We start from the raw sequence: 19,516 nt of genomic DNA on the forward strand, positions 1-19,516 counted from the left end.
CTATCGTAAATACGGCATATACGAACGATTGCACTATTGAAATAAGTATTGCTTTGACAAATTAGTGGATAAAAAAGATTTGTGCATCTGGTGAATCGGGCATTAACGTTAAAGTTAATCACACTTAAAACATACTTCTGTTGTACAAGTGAATCCGTAACCAACATTATCGTCTTTCCACTTGCGTTTTTTTTTGACATGTTGACCGAGCCTCGCTTCCGAGCTTAGAGGGTCCACCCTGCCGAGAATTCCACGAAATCAGAACCTCGACCGTATCGGAAAATTATATGGGATAAATAAAAATGTGACACCTATGTATGTATGTATGTGTGAAGCTTGAAAAAAAGTTAGCGATCCGATGCGAGTGCAGGTGAGGCGTGTGTGGCGAGCGGCGCGGCGTGTGCGCGCACGCACGCATTTTCCTCCGGCGCCGCTTTTCCGGGGGAAAGCTCTCGGGCGGGCACTTCCGGCGCATGCGCACGGCACTCGGCGGCAGAGTCGAGTCGAGTCGAGTCTCGGGTGTCTCGGAGTCACCGGTCGGGTATACATATAGTCGGAGTCAGTGTGTGGCGGTGTGCCGCGCGGGGAGCACGTGCCGCGTGCTCCGCCACCCCGCCACTATCACGGACACTTTCAGTGCCGACACGCCACGGACACTCAACTGACACTGCGCGCGCGGACGCAACAAGCGCCGGTCGTCTCTCACCTCACCTCACCTCACCCACCGTACACACATCTTATGTATATACCTATATTATATATATATATATATATATATATATATATATATTTACAAATCGTCTTGCCAACCCTTCGCGAATCTCTCAATTCGATATTAATAATAATATAATGTGTACATGTGTACATTACGTTTGTTTTTAATTTTTATCTAATAATATTATGATATCATTTTTGGTTTTGAAAAAAGTCGATGCTTTGTTTGGTGTGTGCAGTTTCGATTTGTGTATGCGTTATAATGTGTATGTAGTACATATATGAAATTACAACAATTATCGCGCGCTCCGAGTTATGATTTCTTTTGGTGTCAGATTTATGAATGAAGTTTTAATGCATTTTTTAAATTGGCTTTGAAATTTTATTTTCGTAATAAACTTCGACTCTTTGGCGTGTGAATTTAATTAGATTTTTAAAAATTTTGAGTGTATTGTTTGCCGTTTGTTTAATAAAACTTTATGTATGTATGTATGTATAATACTTTCAAAGTGTTGTGTTGAGTTATGTCTTGATAATCTTATACATTTATTGTTTTAGCTTTAATTCTATGCAAGTTTAAAATATCGTGATGAATTTTATACTAATTGTATATTATAAATGTTTGGTTTTTTTTCTTTTCAAATTGTATACTCTTTACTGACGTTTTAAATTTTTTCGAAATTTTGTGATGAATTTTATCTTAATTGTATTAGAAATTTTTAGTTTTGATATGCAGCTTAAGATTTTGGTCAAAATATCGGTGTGAATTTTATTTAAACTATACATATAAAAAAATCAGTTTTGATTCAATTAAAATCTTACATTTTAAGATTTGTTCAAAATATTGTGATTAATTACATGCTGATTACATTATAAATGTCTGGTTTGATTCATTTAACATTTGACATTCGTTTGAAGTTTTAAATTTGTTCGAAATATTTTGATGAATTTTATCTTAATTATATTATAAATTTTTAGTTTTGACTTTATCAATATTTCACTTTCTGATGAGTATTTTTTCGAAGTTTAAGATCGTTAAATGAATTTAATTTTAACTGTATTAAAATTTTTCAGCATTGGTTCAATTAAAATTTAACATTTTTTTTTGAGGCTTAAGTTCATAATACTGTGATGAATTTTATTCTAATTGTATTATAAAATTCTAGTATTAGTTAATTTTAACTTTTACATTTATTTCGAAGTCTTAAATTTCTTCAAAATACTGGAATGAATTTTAATCTAATTACATATATGTATTTAAAAAAATTGATTTGTTATTGATCAAAATTTTACATTTGTATTATATTGGTGATGATTAAAATTTTGAGGCAATCTGACGGTTGAATTTTGAATTATTTAAGCGAATCTGTACGTTGTTGATTCGGAATTGATAAATTAAATATAATACAATAGTAATGCGGTTAAATGTTAAAAATTCTACAGATTAGTTTAGTTGTTTTCTCGTTCGGTTGTTGCGATGAGGATGTTCGATTTCGTTCAAGCGTATAATAGCAGATTGTCTGAAATGAAAATAAAAAACATATTATTCATTTGTGAAAGCAATTTATAGTTAGATAATCCATTAAGGTCGTAGATTGCGTCTGGCGCTTTTAGTCTACTTTGTTTGTGCAATAATTCAAAATTTAACGGTTTTTGATATATTTCGCCTGCCTCTTCTCGCATCCATGCAACGTGGTGTGCGAACGAGAATATTTTAATACACTCTATATTTATGTATTTTTTTTTTTTTTGTTGTCTTCAGGTTTGTTGCGAGTGGTGTGCTTCGCATCGTCAAATTTATTTGATCTCTCACTCTCTCTATCTCTGTACGTAGTGCGTTTATAATACGAGTGAAACGTTCCTATATAAATAATATTTAATAATAATATTGTTCGCGTGTGTGACATCTATCGATAAAAATCAATCGTACGATACCTGAATATAATTCGCGGTAATTTTTTTTCTATTATTGAATATACATACTTATATATTTTTTGTACGCGGTTTACAACTGAACCGGGCTGTATATAATCGACGATAAAGTGTTAACGATCATCGATCGAGTGTTATTTTTTGTCATTGTGTGTGTGTGACATTTGAGAAGATTTGTGTCTCTCGTTGCGGCCTCAAGATAGAAGAAGTGCTCGTGCCGGTTACACTGCTGAAGTTTAGGTATTACTCTTTGGAGTTTTTGCATTTGCTTGTATTATATTTGTAATTTATTATATCGTAAGTGTTTATGATTTATATATGCGTGTGACGTTTATTTATCGTTTTAATGTAACAGTAAATTTTCGCCCATCAACCCTTTCGTTTTTTTCTAGCGTGATCTATGACTATTTTGATGTCGAAACTTTCGGAATCGTTCATCATTGCCATAGTTTTGTATTGATTTAGTGTGTACATACATATGTATGTATGTAGTTTTTTTTACATATAGTAGGATTAATATTATGTATGTATACGTTGACAAGTGTGTGCTATGTTACACAATTATGTTTAATTGAGATCGATACTTTGAATGAATCATAATCGTTGTTTCGTCATATAATTGTTATATTGTGAAATCTATTATGTTAAAAGGAGTTGTGACTCATGTAGATGATCTACATATGATAGTGTGTAGTTTTTTGCTAATATGAAATAATAGTAAATTATAATAAATTTTGTCTCGAATGTGTGTAGATGTTGAATTGAATTTTTAGTTTTTCTTGCACATTTTAAATAATCTATTGGTTTTTAAAAAATAATTTAAATTTATTTTATCCACAAATTTCTAGAACACTTAAATTTCGGTAATTTTTATATGTAACTTCTATTGTGAACAACATGTACATACTTTTGGTATTTGGTTTTGAAACAGCTAAAATAAATTTGTTTAGATTTTAGTTTAGACAATTTTTAATTTTTTTTTTTTTTTAATTTTTAAATGTCAATTTTTTTATGACTTATTTTAAATTTGTATAAGAAGTCAATCTGACATGGTCTAAATTGTAATCAAACTAATGAAAAATGAGTTCAAATAATGAAAATAATGAAAAATGAGTTCAAAATTTTAAGTCAAACTCTATCATTTATAACTAATCTTTGTGAAAGCTGTTCAACATGAGGTTAAAATCTCTAGATCTGAGATTTTCTTGCCCAGTTATACTAGTTAATTATTTCGAATTTGTATATATTATACTGTACACATCTAAATCTTTAGTAGAACGACATATTTCTAGAAGAATTATCTTTTTACCTTTACAATTACTTTTTAATGTTTAGAACAGCTTCGGAAGAAGTGCATATATGAGATTTTTCGTGCTATCGAACTTTCAATACACATTCTCTCCAATAATCGCATAAAAATAATCATCCTAGTGAGGAGATGACAATAAAAATTAGTGATTTGGTACTGACAGAATTAACAAGTAAAATTTACGTTGAGAAACTGCTCTTGGGGATTCCTCCGTAGTCGTTGATGAGAGTGAAATGATGAGTGTTCTGACATCAATGTATGTTGGTATTTATATAAGTTAACAAACAAGCATTTGTATACTAAATCATAAATTTCCCGGTAGTTGAGTAGACTCTGATGGCAATCCGTTCTTAACGTATGCGGTCTTCCTGTAGAAAGTGCCGCCCCGGGGCGAACACTCTTTGTCCGCACCTGTCCGCCGATGCACTGTGGTCCGAACAGGTGCTCAAACAATGCACTTGTTTTGGTGCATACTAGATACCCGGCCTCGGACAATATCGCCCGAGGAATGCCCCACAGATAATGTTTACACAACAACGGACCTGTCGGTATTTAAGAAGTATGATATGTATGCACGTATTATTATATGTAGGAATATTACGCGCACGTGCGACAAAAATAATTCAAAACATTATTTGTAAAATAAATAATATATTATCGTTAAATGTATTTAAGATGATGTAGCAGCGGTGCCGTCGCGCACACCCGGAAAAATCGCGGATCGAAAGGGTTATTTTGAATTAATTTCGTATTAAGCGGAATTATTTCTGCATACGAATCGGCGACAACGATCGCATAATGCGAAGCCTTCGAAATTAATATAATAGGTATGCCATTGCAAATTTTACGTTTCTTTTTTATTATTATTGCTGCGTTCCGTCCGACGAAATGATGAATATCATTTGTTTATTATAATCGATGGTGACTTTCAATTCGGCCGCTCGCCCTACAGAATGCGAATTTTTAGTGTGAAATTTTTATGGGTTCTTAAATGTTATACGATTTTTTGGAATAATATTTATGTACAATGTAACATTCGTCTGATGGGTTTCGACAATATTTTAATATGGCTATTAATAATTCGTGGAAAGTAATGATTATGTATGATGGCTATCGACCATCGTTTGTAAACATTTGTGAACCTCTAATATTGTATATAATAATTTGGCATACTTATCGAAGGACCACTTTTGGACTGCTCAATTTTAATATTTCCGTCGTTATAATCTTAAATGTGTATATTGTCGATATCAAATCGTTTTAAACATTGACATATCGATAGTTAATGTATTCGGTGGTATCCTGTATTAAATCAATCGAGTGTATGTTATGTATTTGTTGATGGATTTATTTATTTAACCAATCGGAATGCAGTGTATAAATTAAATTTCAACGTGCGAAAGGATAAAGATACATAAGAATTGAATTTTAATATTTTGTAAATCGAATACATTGTGGATATGTGAATTTTCCTAATCTACATTACATTAGTCCACAATTTGACTAATCGGTCCAATTTTGGTACACTCACTTTCCATGATTCATCCACCAGTATTATATGTATGTATTTTATTTTCAGAGAATTTTTAGGTTTCAGCAGGTAAATCTCTATGACTATATAGTGTGGGAAACCACATATGCGTATTTTTACATGTTTGGCTATTCAAATATATGACGGAAATATGTACATACATACATATGTACATATGTTTGTACCTATATATAATTAGAACAAATTCTCATTAATTTATTCGATGATCTTGATTATTTTTCATAGTGCAACACTTTCAAGGCCTGTATGAAATGATAAGTATAGGTATAATAATATAGATATTATCTCTTTCAGATATTAAGTTGTACGAAAATAAGTTTGAAAATCCATTACTTTGGTTAAACAAATATTATATTATATTAATCCTGATTTTATTCCTGTAAACCATCATCATCATTTACTATTCACCATCCGCTGCTGAATGAAGGCCTCTTTAAGGCTGGAAGGCTGGATGAAGCTATCCTCCGATTCAAATTTCAAATGTAGCTTCTATTTATTAATATAATATATAACGTTAGTTTTTTTTCCGTCATATGCTATTATTATATATATTACTAGCTTTATTACCCGGCTTCGGTCGGTATTTGTAATATAAACCGCTTAAACATGACTAATCTAATAGTAAACATTTTATTAAATTTATTTGAATAGTTTTATTTTATATAAATTTATTTGAATACTCATTTGTTTTTTTTTATTAAATTGACTGTCACGAACAAACAAACATATATAGTAAGTCTCTTATAAAAAAATATATGTACATTCCCGGGGTCTGCGCCCACTAGGGCTCCACCCTCGGCGTCTGCGCCCCCTAGCGGGCAAAGCCCTAGGGCTTCGCCCTCGGCTCCTACGCCCCCAGGAACTTCGAATCTTTTGAATCGGAAAAAAGCGAATTATTTGTTCGATGACGTCAGAACAATAGACTGTCGATTATTAATTAAATTCACGAAAAATACATAGGTACATACATACAAACAGACATACATACGAACAAACTTAAGTGTTTATTTTAGTTAGTTGTATTTATAAAATTTATTAAAAAAAAAAGTATGTTGAAATTTTCAGAAAATTATTACCTGAATATACATACAACTCATACATCACTGTGAAAGCTTATCTTTCTTTTGTATTTTCTTTGTAGCTTTTGATCGATCCCTCCGACGGGGGATCGACCGAATTTCCATCGCGTTCATCAATGAAAGCTTTCCATATTTTTTCCTGTTCACAATAATTCAAATTACAATAACCCGTTCGCGACCGTGCCACAGTCTACACAGCTCGCATGAATAAATACGTGATAAATTCTCGAAAAGGAGCGCACTGAATCAAGAGCGCACTGCACTGGTCGTACACTTACGTACGTAAGTAAGTACATACATACATACATGCCGACTGCAATAATGCAAAGGCTCGACTTGCATCCTATGCAACTTTTCGGCCTTCGTTGCATTGGGCTAACGAACTCTGCACACGACCATCTTGGTCGTCTTCATCCTCGTGGACCAGCCCGGCCGATCTCTCACCACGTGCTCTCTCACCATCCTCTTCTTCATTTGCCCGAATAAAAGCGTCGTATACGTACATATGCGATGATGTAACGACCGAAAAAGCAGTTTCATCTCTTTCTCTTCTCGTCGTATACATACATACATACTACACTTACTTACCCACACCGTGCGTCTGGTATTTCCAATACAGGTTTCGCGATATTTTTACCGCGAGTTGAGAATACGTACGTCTTGTGGACCGACTTTAAAAAAAACAAAAAAAAAAATCGAACGGTGGATAATGTGAAGTTTTGAGATTTAGGTATTCTATTAGCTACGACTGAAAAAAAAGAGCCGCGGGTGGAAACTTTAAGTTTAAAATCACAAATCATTTAACTGTTTTGGGACTTGTTTGATTTGTTGGGTCTTTAGTTCTGACTGGGTTTGGTATTATTGTGATTGTGCAACGTGATGCAACGCGGTGCATGTGCTGCTGCTGCTGCAACACGACAACATTTTAGATTGTGTGTGCCGTGTGTGAGTAATCTACGTTTAATGATATACGATCCCATGTTAAAAGGCGAACCGTACAAAGCGGACATGAATATTCATCGAGTGTTTAAATAATTGAAAAGCGCCGATTAATCGTGTCGTTAATCATCTGCGAAAATGCTTAATTAATAATATATTATGCGAGTGTGTGTATGGGATGATACTTGCGCGAATCCTGTCGTGATGTGTAGATATGAAAGCAATTTTGATAGATGGTTGCTGTTAGGTATGGAATAATTTAAATTATAATATGTTCTTGCGTGTGCAATTTAATGCTGGATATGATATTAATTAATATGGTAACCATAAATGGAAGTATAGACTGTTATAGATCAAAATTTTAATTTCTAAATCGTTGATTATTCTGATTGGAGATAAATTATTATTGTTTTATTTTAAAACCTTTTTTTTTAATTTTCTTGAATTTCTCCTTTCTGATGGGGGGTCTCGAAAGCTTTCCATGTGATAGGTGTGCATTATTTGGACGTGTTTGATTGTCATGTTGATGATCTGTTCTGTTTCATGAGGTTCAACAAGAGTCTATTTGAATGTGATGAATTTAACGGATAATTTATTTTTTGTAAGACTGTTGTGACGAATTGGGGTAACCTGTCAGGTAACAGCGGCCATTAATTTTCTTATTATTATTCTTTGTCCATTTTTAATGTATTTATTATAATAATAAATCAAATAAAATTAAATGTTCTAAGGGTGAGTGAAGGAAGTGATGGTCCAGGATACATTGGGCTTAGATTTAAATACTCTACGAACTTTTATTTAGTTTAAATCTATATTATACCATGATGCCATACTGAGTGACACCTATGATATTAAGCTTGTACGTATGCAAATTTTATAGATTGTAAATTTCAAAGTGGTGACAGATAGTAGGTAGAAAGGTTTTGCCAATTTGATGAGGAACCGTTCCAACGATTATAGGTAAATTGGAAACTCTGATAGGAAACGATTGATTTGGAGTATACATATATGTATTTATTCAAGTCTGACCCGCAGCACTGCAGAAATACTCTGAATAAATTATTTTCAATGAAGTTCAAACAATTATTTTCAAAGGTCAAACAAACAAGGAACAAGGTCATCTTTGCTCTTGGTTTTTATTAAATTTTAATTTAAGTTTATTGTTTTAATATATACATACATATATGTATGCTCTATAATCTTGAGTCCGCATATTTAGGTACAGAAAAAAAAGTGATAAAAATCTATAAAGGTGCATACATATATAAGATTTTGCCAAGTTCTATATGAGTTTATTTACTTGTGTGAACGTTATACAGTCTGTTTTATTTGTTGAATCAACCAAGATATGTATTATTATGTATTTGAATTAAAATTAATATCATATTTGGCAAATGATCGCTTCATTTACTGTAGACTATTCTGATACTCGAAGAACTGATTCTATGGATTGTACCTCTCCATAGTGCTTACGAAACCTTCAAGCTACGTTCGTTTAGCCACCTCAACAGAGGGACCGCTTTTAATAGTAACGTGCTTTACTATATGTGTGCCACTTTGGAACCATAATACGCTATTTTTCATCAACCGGTTCGTCATCATCGTCATCGGAAGAGCGAAGGATGAAGAGGGGCTCGTCTCGTGGGCCGGTCGAAGGGCGATCCGGATAACGGCGTCCCATTCCGTTATTGCGAGCAACAAAATAATATTCCGTTATTACGAGAGAGGCGCAACAGCGACAAAATCGCCATTACCTCGTCTTGTTTACAGCGAGATTAATCTCCCGCGCGCAAATAACAGGGAGCCCGCGGCGCGCAAACGCATTTGCATACAACCGCCGCTCGGCCCTTATCTCTCTTTGACCCTCTCTTTGTCCGATATAATATGCTGCTCTTTCGCTTCTTACTTCTGGCTGCTGTTGCTTCTTGTATGCATGTATGTGTGTATCATTGCCACTTCATCCTCGTCGGAGACGTCTGACGCCATCCTTCCGACTTGTGCACAATTCGCACTGCTGAATTCCACGGACACTTCCGTCTCGTCTGCTGATAAAAGATCGGCCGCTGCACATTCTCTCTGTCTCTTGAGCAAACTCAGTGCTGTACAAACTGTTTTTTTTTTTTTTTTTAACAGATTTACTATTTTACTCGGTGAGATGGATGGTGGTAGGGACGGCGACATCGTGCGAACAATGGTTGCGGTTGCGCAAGTTGTCTTTGTGAGAAGACCTGATCTGTTGCAAAGTTGCGAGATCGTAAATATCTCAGAGTGTTAATATACATATGTATATGTGCATATCTTGTTTAGTGTATGTCGATAAAGCGTTGAGTTTCTGGCGCTCGATTCTATGTACATATGTAGATACAGTTAACATTATTTGTGTTTGTACTTTTAAGTCGATCAGTAGCTTATATATTATTTTTCCTATGAAGTTTCTTACAGGTCAAATAGTCTCTAAATCATTATTTTTTTTTCCGGCAGAATGAAAGGAAAAACTGGAAATAAATCAATGTGTATTGAATATATGTACAATGTATGTATATCTGTCACAGTTAAAATGGCTTGAAAATCGAGTACAAAACTTTTACGTAAAGTTTTCACAGATTGCTTATTAGCAGAAACCAGGGCTGTGGAGTCCGTTCAAAGTTACTGACTCCGACTTCAAACTCCGATTCCAATTTGAACGATTTTAGTAAAATTGACTTTTCTTGCATACGTTTAAAATTATTAGTAATAAAAATAGTATTGATTTTCAAAATATTAAAAATTAAAGGAATTAAAAAAATTCATTGAAAATTGACATGTGATCCAATTTATTGAATTATTGGTAATGAAATAGCTATAAATAAAAATTAGGTACATAAATTAGTAGTTATATGTACATATGTATATGAATTTCATACACAAACAAATCAATTTAGTTAAAATATTGAGAATAAAAAAAAGTATAAGACGGAAGGATACAGTCGGTTTTGGTCACAACATATCAAAATTCGTGCAATTCAACCATTTTTAATGAAAATAATAGAAAGGAGCCGGAGTCGGTAAATTTTTGCGACTCCAACTCCGACTCCATAGGCCTGGTGGTAACTGGTAAAAATCGATAATAATTCTCAGACTTTTTATTTATTTAACATACTTGAACAGAAGGCGGATATGTTTACATCATAAAATAAGAGAAAAGTACAATGAAATACATATTTATGAATTCATGAAGCAAAAACAAAACTTCATCATTTCTACTGCTAGGGATTGCAATACCCGTGTACCGGTATAACAGTTTACCGGTAAATCGTCAAAATTTCGCCATCGGTATTACCAGAAACTATTTTGTTGCGAATTGAGTCAAATGTGTTATTGTAGATTAGGTTGTTTGGAAATTGTTTATTTTTATTTTTAAATGTAGCAACTTTAAATTGATAAATTCACTAACACAGACCAACCAAATTTTCATAAATACGATCAGATGGTTCTTTCAATTCAGATCGAAATTTTCAAATTGTCCAAGCTTTAAATAAATAACTGATTTGTAAAAAAATAAATGACATTATTCGCCCGAGATTTATTTTTAATTATTTACGATTCAATCTAGGTTAATATTTTTAAGAAAAGTAACCATTTACATTTCAACCGAATAAGAAATGTAAATCCACGATTTTTTTCAATTACCGGTAAATGCCAGTATACCGATAGTAGGAAATATTATTAGGAAATTTGACGGTAAATTAAAATCCCTAGTTACTACTATGTACTCAGATAAAGTAAAAATCAATTAGACAGGTTATAAGAATCTATTGATGTTTGGAAAATAATAGATTTTAACGAGCGTTCTTTTACTATTTGATTTGACAGATTGCTTCAAACTTTAACCACTAATATTTATATGTGATAAAATCATCACACTTTTGATATCCAGTCCAGCCACTGAATCCGAATTGTTCAGTGAGAAAAATAAATATATACATATATATGTATATATATATATATATATATATATATATATATATATATATATATATATATGAGTTCGGTCTTTCGTGTCATGTGAGGAGGACGTGCTTCTGCGTTCCTCCCGCTATTACTCGCTTAAACCCGGCTATTGCACGAAATTTAACTTAACCATCTAATCACTTATTTTACTAATTGCATCCTAGTATAATTTAAGTGTAAAAATAAACAGCAAATCGGTCGTAAAAAGCGGTTTTATATCAGTTATTTCGAAAAATTTTGTGCTAATTTTTGTGTCAAATCGGTGTCAAACGAGATACATCTCCCTACCTGAATACAAAAAAAGGGTCCTTCGCCAGCCAAGTCGGTCCCACAGAAGCAATAAATCTTCCACATAATTGCTTCCAGCCAAAAATCTTTAACGAACTTTACTTAATAGAATAATAGCAAACAGAAACGGTGTTTCCCAACTGTCTATCAGTTCTTTTTCATATTTAAATTATATTAAAGTAATTCGTGTAATTTTATATACTTTACTAAAGTTATTATTAAAATATTAAATTGCAAACCGCACTCACATATATAAATCCGTTGTCTCCAAAGAGGCGTCTCACGATAAAGATCTGTAAAAAAGTAGTATAACAATTGCTAATCTATTATTATCATAACTAACTACTTTCACTTACAAAGTAACCCTGTTAAATGGCATGTAATAACTCATAAGTGATCCAAGTGATACCTAGGATGACTATATGTCAAAGCTGACCACAGAGAAGAGTTTATGGCGGTAAGAACTCACTCCTTGAATGGAAATCTCTCTCAAGTACCGCCTTTTTCTCAACACATCTTGGATAAATGCGAGAAAAATAATATCCAAACCTCCAACAAGGTAAGAGTGACGATGGATGATAGCTTAGCTAATAGAAACCTGTATTTAGCCACGTACAATGTAAGAACGTTATCGAGTGAAGGAAGTGTGCTTGCATTAGAGAATGAACTAGAAAGTATCAAATGGGATTTAGTAGGACTTAGCGAAGTAAGACGAAAACAGGAAAACCAAATAATCCTAAAAAGTGGTAACTGTCTCTACTGGAGAGGGCTACCAAATGGTAGAATAGGAGGAGTAGGGTTTCTTATCAATAAGAGAATAGAAAGAAATATTATAGAAATAAACGACATATCGGAACGTATATGCTATGTAGTATTAAGAATCTCGAGCAGGTACACTTGTCAAATCTTCCAAGTGTACGCCCCCACATCTAGCCACCCAGACGAGGAAATAGAAGACTTCTACGAAAAACTACAGGGCGCATACGATAATAGCCGCCACCACTTTAAAATAATCATGGGCGACTTTAACGCAAAAATAGGACAAAAGGCAAACACAGAAAGAGCAGTAGGCAATTTTGGTACCGGCCAAAGAAACGACAGAGGCGATCGCCTCATAGAATTCGCAGAACACAACAGGCTCTTCATCACTAATTCATTTTTCAGGAAAAACACCAACAATAAGTGGACTTGGGAGAGTCCTAAAGGAGACAGAAACGAGATCGATTTCATCCTAACAAATGCCCTGCACTCCGTTAAAGACGTTAGTGTTTTAAGTAAAGTAGATATAGGCAGCGATCACAGATTAGTCCGTGCCAAGATGGCCATTAATATAAATTGCGAACGTAGGAAATTAATAAAAGGATGCAGTAACTCTCCAGATTTCGCTCAACTAAGGTCTAGGAAAAAGGAATTCGAACTCGAACTTGGAAATCGATACGGGAAATTAAACCCAGAAGCAGACATCGAGGAATTGAACACTGTAATTAGTTCGGTTCTAACCTCAACAGGTAAGAAATTAGGTGGTTTCAGGAAACAGATTAAATTAAGCAAAATTTCAGCGGAAACAAAAAACCTAATTAAGCATAAAAGGAATTTAGATAGGGATAATAATAAGCAAGAATACAATCTAGTAAATAAGGAAATTAAGAAGAGAATAGTCAGGGATGTCAGGGATTTTAACAGCAAGCTAATAGAAAATACCATTAAGAATAACCGTAGCCTGAAAAAGTGCAAACAGGATCTTTTCTTAGGCAAAAACCAAATGATCGCAATCAGATCAGAGAGCGGAGTAATAATTAGGAATAGAGAAGAAATCATAGACAGAGTTTACACGTTCTATGCAAAACTATACGAGAACGACAACGGCCAATTCCCCACTCTGGAATCGACACACGGCCAAAGGGTTCCTGCAGTATTGCCTAGCGAAGTAGAGGCCGCGCTAAAAACTGCAAAGAATGGTAAAACCCCAGGGGAAGATAATATTCCCATCGACTTACTAAAATGTGGCGGCCCCCCCCTAATTAATATCTTAGCTAGGCTTTTCAGCAAATGCATCCAGAACCAAGCTATACCAGAAGGATGGAATAACGCAACTATCATTTTAATACACAAAAAAGGCGACAAAAGCGATATCAAGAACTACCGACCCATTAGTCTACTTTCAGCGGTCTACAAGCTCTTCACGAAGGTTATTACAGAAAGGCTGAAGAATATCCTCGACGAGAACCAACCTATAGAGCAGGCAGGGTTTAGGGCAAATTTCAGCACAATGGACCACCTCCAAGTAGTTGGCGAACTAATCGAGCGCGCCAACGAATATCAACGGCCACTGTGCCTAGGTTTCGTCGATTATGAGAAAGCCTTCGATACAGTTAGTCATAATGCAGTACTTAACGCTCTAAAAACACAGGGAGTGCCGGAACCCTATGTGGGACTGTTAGCTACAATATATAAGAATGCCACAGCTTCAGTTAAAATTTTTTCAGGTACAGATAGATTTAGCATAGGAAAAGGAGTAAGACAAGGAGATACAATCTCGCCCAAGTTATTCAATGCGGTGCTTGAGGGAGTTTTCAGGAAATTGGATTGGGATACAGCCGGAGTAAGCATCAATGGTCGCTTTTTGAGTCACCTTCGGTTCGCAGACGATATAGTTTTAGTAGCTCGTGATTCAGCTGACCTACTTATCAGACTAACACAGCTGGACAGGGAAAGTAGAAAAGTAGGATTAAAAATTAACGTAGATAAGACTAAACTAATGTTCAATAGTTATTGCATGCCTGATAGCATCCCCTTAGATGATAAACCAGTAGAAGTAGTAAATAATTATTTATATTTAGGTCAAATAATTGACATGTCTGGTAGTAAAAATGAAGAGATAAAGAGACGTATGAAATTGGGGTGGAGTGCATTTGGACGGATGAATGCTGTTTTTAAATCAAAAATGCCACTCTGCCTGAAGAAAAGGATCTTTGATCAATGCGTTTTGCCAGTGATGACGTATGGATGTGAAACTTGGACACTGAACGCCAAGATGCAAAATAAAATCCAATGCACTCAAAGAAGTATGGAACGCTGTATGCTTGGCATAACGAGGAAAGACAGGAAGCGGAACACGTGGGTGAGAAATATGACAAGGGTAGTGGACATAGTGGATAGAGTGAAGAGATTGAAATGGCAATGGGCGGGTCACGTAGCTAGGAGGATGGACGAAAGGTGGACAAAAGAAGTGCTTGAATGGTACCCGAGAGAAGGCAAAAGAGTAAAAGGAAGACCGCAAGGAAGATGGGTGAACGAAATTAGGAAAATGTGCGGAATGAGATGGATGAGTGTTGCGCAAAACAGAGACGAGTGGAAGCGTGTTGGAGAGGCCTTCATCCAGCAGTGGATGGCGAATGGCTGTAAATGATGATGATGATGATGATATATATATATATATATATATATATATATATATATATATATATATATATACGTACATATACGTACATATGTATACAAATTCAACATGGGAAGATCGGATTCTGAGGCGCCGGTTTACAAGCCGTGCAATATGTATACACACATTTATCGTTTGTATCAAATTTGGACGTGTATTTACTTAACACTTCACACGTAGTACTACGACATCGTGACGTACGTAATAATTGCTGTTTACTTTGCACAAACGTTACATTATTCAATCATCGATTTCGCAGACATTCGAACTATGTACGCTCGCACACGTCGATGACGCTCGAAGAATCACTACGCATTGTTTCTACTTTTTTGCCCCTTCAATGTTTCCGATTTCATATATGGGCATTATTAATTTCAAACGTCTACGGCGTAGACTAGGCTGGGTCATTTTTCCGTTAGTTTGTGGCCGTGTGGCATTTTGTTTAATTAATTACATATATGACTGTCGATGGAAATGTTGCACAATGGATGCATTGTCGCACGTCGTCTCTCCCACACGCGGCGATCGTCGTCTCGCCGGTTCGCACGTTTTCGCACGATGTGTGTTACAATTTCATCAGAATGCACTCGTCTATAGTTAGTCGGTTGTTGGTAGGTGTTCCGTGAAAACGGTGTATATGATATTTGCTTATTCTCAACGGAGTCAGCGTAACATAAGACGTGTCGCAAGCCGTGGAGTCGTCCCGTCGGAAAAATAGATAGGTGTGTGTGTGTGTGTGTTTGCAATTTTCCTAGAAGTGGTTTTTCATAGTAATTGCATCTATGGGAAATCGCAAGCTGTCCGATTGTTGCAACGGTTCACTTCGTGCTCTCGTTATTTATTGTGTCGACGATATCGAAATTGTTCAAAATAAATTTAAACATTCAATATGAATTTTCTCAGTGACCGTGAAAAAGTCGACAGTGAAAAAGTCGAAAATATTCGTTTATCATGCATACATATGAAAAACGGTTAGTATATACATATATCAGTGGCGTGCGGTAAAACTCTCCCTCCCCCCGTCGTACATCCTCAATTAATTTGCGCGAGCAGGATACAACAGGAACAAGAGGAACAGGATTTTCCTCCCGTATCCTGCGCGCGTACATTAAACAAGGCTGTATGACAAAAGGAGAGATAATTTCACCGCATGTCACTGGTATATATATATAGTACCGTTTACCATGCACCCTTTTTTTATCTTTCGACTTAAGATCTTTCGATTTTCGATCTTTGCCTTCCGATATTTGCTTTTTCGACCTTTTCACTTTCGGTGCCGTGAGGTAGACCCGAATTTTCTATGGCAATTTAATTCGATTATGTTCTTATGCTCAATTTTTAATGCTTTCTTAGTGTCTCCTTTTACAAAGTGTTGCCTGCCTTGACGTGAGAATTCTAAAGTGTAACGTGTACTAAAGTCGTGTCTGTAGAAAAAATGCATGTGCACTTAAATTGTGTGTTTAATCTCCTGTGTCAAAATGTCAGTGATTGTCTAATGGTGGCCTTTGTTTTTTATCTTAATCCATCTTTTTCAATGTGATGATAGTTATGCAGTATCGACTTGTCATAATATTGGGCTATTTAGAATCGGTTTGAAATCAAAGATCATATTTAAAAATATCAATGACTTGTATTATATTGGATGTACGTATATGAGCCGCTATGATTGAAAGTGGCATAAATAATTAACTTTTCTTCATTTTGAGAAATGTCTCGCAAACATTAAAATGTATTGCGTTTAACAAAATTTATAAATAATGGTGGGCTGTAATACGTAATATTCTGCTTTTCCGAGATTCTGGACATATCGAATTAAAAGAAATGATAGAAATTTATGAATTAATAAGTCGAGCATAAATAGTGTTTTTGGAACTGAAAATTGGACTTTCGCCACTTTCAAATATAACGGCTAAACATATATACATATGTAGATTCTATTAATCTTAAAAAGTGGTATAAATATAATATTTAAAAATATACTATATTAAATATGTATATAAAAACATATGATATGTTAATAATCTTCCAATAAGCTTCCTATAGCCGATTGTACATACATACATACATATGTACATATGTACTATAATATGTACATACATACATATGTACATACATACATATGTACATACATACATATGTACATACATACATATGTACATACATACATATGTACATACATACATATGTACATACATACATATGTACATACATACATATGTACATACATACATATGTACAGTACCCATCATATAAATCGCAACACTTGAGAAAAACGCAAATTTACATGAAATTTCGGCGATCTTACTTAAAATCATAGCCCAAAGTCATAAAAATGGTAGATTGGATCCGCGGTGGATTTTTTTAGCATCAATCGTTGAAAAAGAGGTCACAAAATATGGGCTGAGGACAATTTTAATAGCATGACGATTTTACGATCAACGTCGACTTCATGCTTTAAGTGTAATTTAAAATGAAAAAATTAGCTTATAAATTTTTTTTTCAGTCGTATCATTTACAAATTTTAAAGAAGCACCTAATATTTTGTCTAGCTCCTTTTGATTTTATTGTCGGTTTGATTCGGCTATCAAATTGTTCGTATCACACTTTTTATATTGCTTCTTTTATTAATATAAGACAATTGATATATTAATATAAGTTTGTTTCTACTTATTTTATATTTTTGATCCATTCATAAGATTCCAATTTGGATTAAATCGAGACTATACCCAGGCCATGGTAGTGTCTTGGCACCCATTTGTTGCAAATAACCCCAAAACTAAAAAAATAAACTAACTTACATATTTCATTTTATGAATTGTATTCAATTCCATTACATACATCTAATACCCATCAATTAAGCTTGATGGAAAGCTGTAGATTAACTTAAAAAAATAACATTCTTCGAATGTGAAAAGTATTCGACTATTCCATCGCCGAAATGAATATTTCTTCTAGGATTTTCAAATAATTTTTCGTTCAATTGCACCTCGTGGAAACGGCATTCGTTCCTTTTTGCAGAAATTGCATTTTTCGTTCCATACATATTATACATTCAGTGTAAAAATGAAAATCATTTCAGAATACCACTCTTGCTTACTTTGACGCAAAATCAATAGACTCTGATGCAAAATCACTAGACTGTTACATTAAATTGCATCAACAAACTACATTGAATGCTTTTGCCATAAAATCGTATTGAATAGAATTGAAAATGTAATAAAAAACTTTCTTAGAAGCATGTTGAATAAACTTTTATGGCATGCTTAAGCTCATCTATGGTTTGCTTTTTACTTTGAAATTACTGTTGAATGCATCAATAACGCTCTTACGGCATTTCACCTGATGGAATTTTAGAAAATCCTCCAATGCTCTCGGACTCGATCCGACTTTTCCGACGGTTTTCTGAGTGAAATTTACATTCTGGACTACTACGTCTCATTCGTTTGCGATGAAGTTGGCAATCTTCGATTAATTTTACAATGCGCAATTTTCGAACGGCATCGAGTAAATTTTGCGACCCAATTTTACGAGCGGTGCAAATCGCAGACTCAATTTCCGTTTGATCTTCTTCAAGTTCCAACAATAATAAACTCGTTAGAACTTGCGTCGTTGATTACACGGCGGTTTATTTCGAGCAACTCCCAGCTGAATAATAAATTGCGCGATTTGCACCGCCACAATGTGCGGTCGTAAAAGATACATACTTTGTGATTTTTCCCATAAGCACATGTCGAATGGATAAAACACACAATAAAGACAGACTTAAGCGCGTATATACGCATATATGTATGTATACATCAACCATTATTGTGCTCACGAAGGTTGCGTAGATGTAATCATTTTCAGATCGGTTAATAGGAATGTCATCGACTATTTTTATGGACACTTTGTATTTAAATTGTCCACGCCGTGCTTCATGAATTATTTAAAATCTTCAGCTCGTGGTGCTCGTTGAAAAAAATCGTGGTGCTGTTCTGCCGTGATTTTCAATCTCGTTCGCTGACAACTGCTCGGTATCTTCTCGTAATCTTCGTTCTCTCGTTGGATTCCGCGTCGTTCTGGATTGCATTAAGTCAAATTGGAACTGGCGTATCGTATTCGGTCGATCTAATTAGATCTGTTTGTGTGTGGTCTTCAATATGACACTGGGTCTGTATGATGTGTGATTTAATTTCATGGAAGTGTTTATCATAATCCAAGTTTTTTAAATGCATAGGAAATTTGTATATATATGTACCTATACTGTATTGGTATTAAGGTATCTGCCCGAGTAG

General features: G+C 34.5%; 1 protein-coding gene across 1 annotated transcript in view; it reads left to right on the plus strand.

The window, feature by feature from the left end:
* The first annotated feature begins 561 nt into the window (after positions 1-561).
* LOC143914325 (BMP-binding endothelial regulator protein-like) overlaps positions 562-19,516 on the plus strand; it is a 124,978-nt gene continuing 106,023 nt past the window's right edge. Inside the window, exons 1-2 of the mRNA XM_077434509.1 lie at positions 562-741; positions 2,477-2,886. The gene's annotated coding sequence lies outside the window, so the exon portion shown is untranslated. The remainder of the gene's footprint in view (positions 742-2,476; positions 2,887-19,516) is intronic.

The sequence above is a fragment of the Arctopsyche grandis genome, chromosome 7 (genome assembly GCF_051622035.1).
Source record: "Arctopsyche grandis isolate Sample6627 chromosome 7, ASM5162203v2, whole genome shotgun sequence".
Classification (NCBI taxonomy): domain Eukaryota; kingdom Metazoa; phylum Arthropoda; class Insecta; order Trichoptera; family Hydropsychidae; genus Arctopsyche; species Arctopsyche grandis.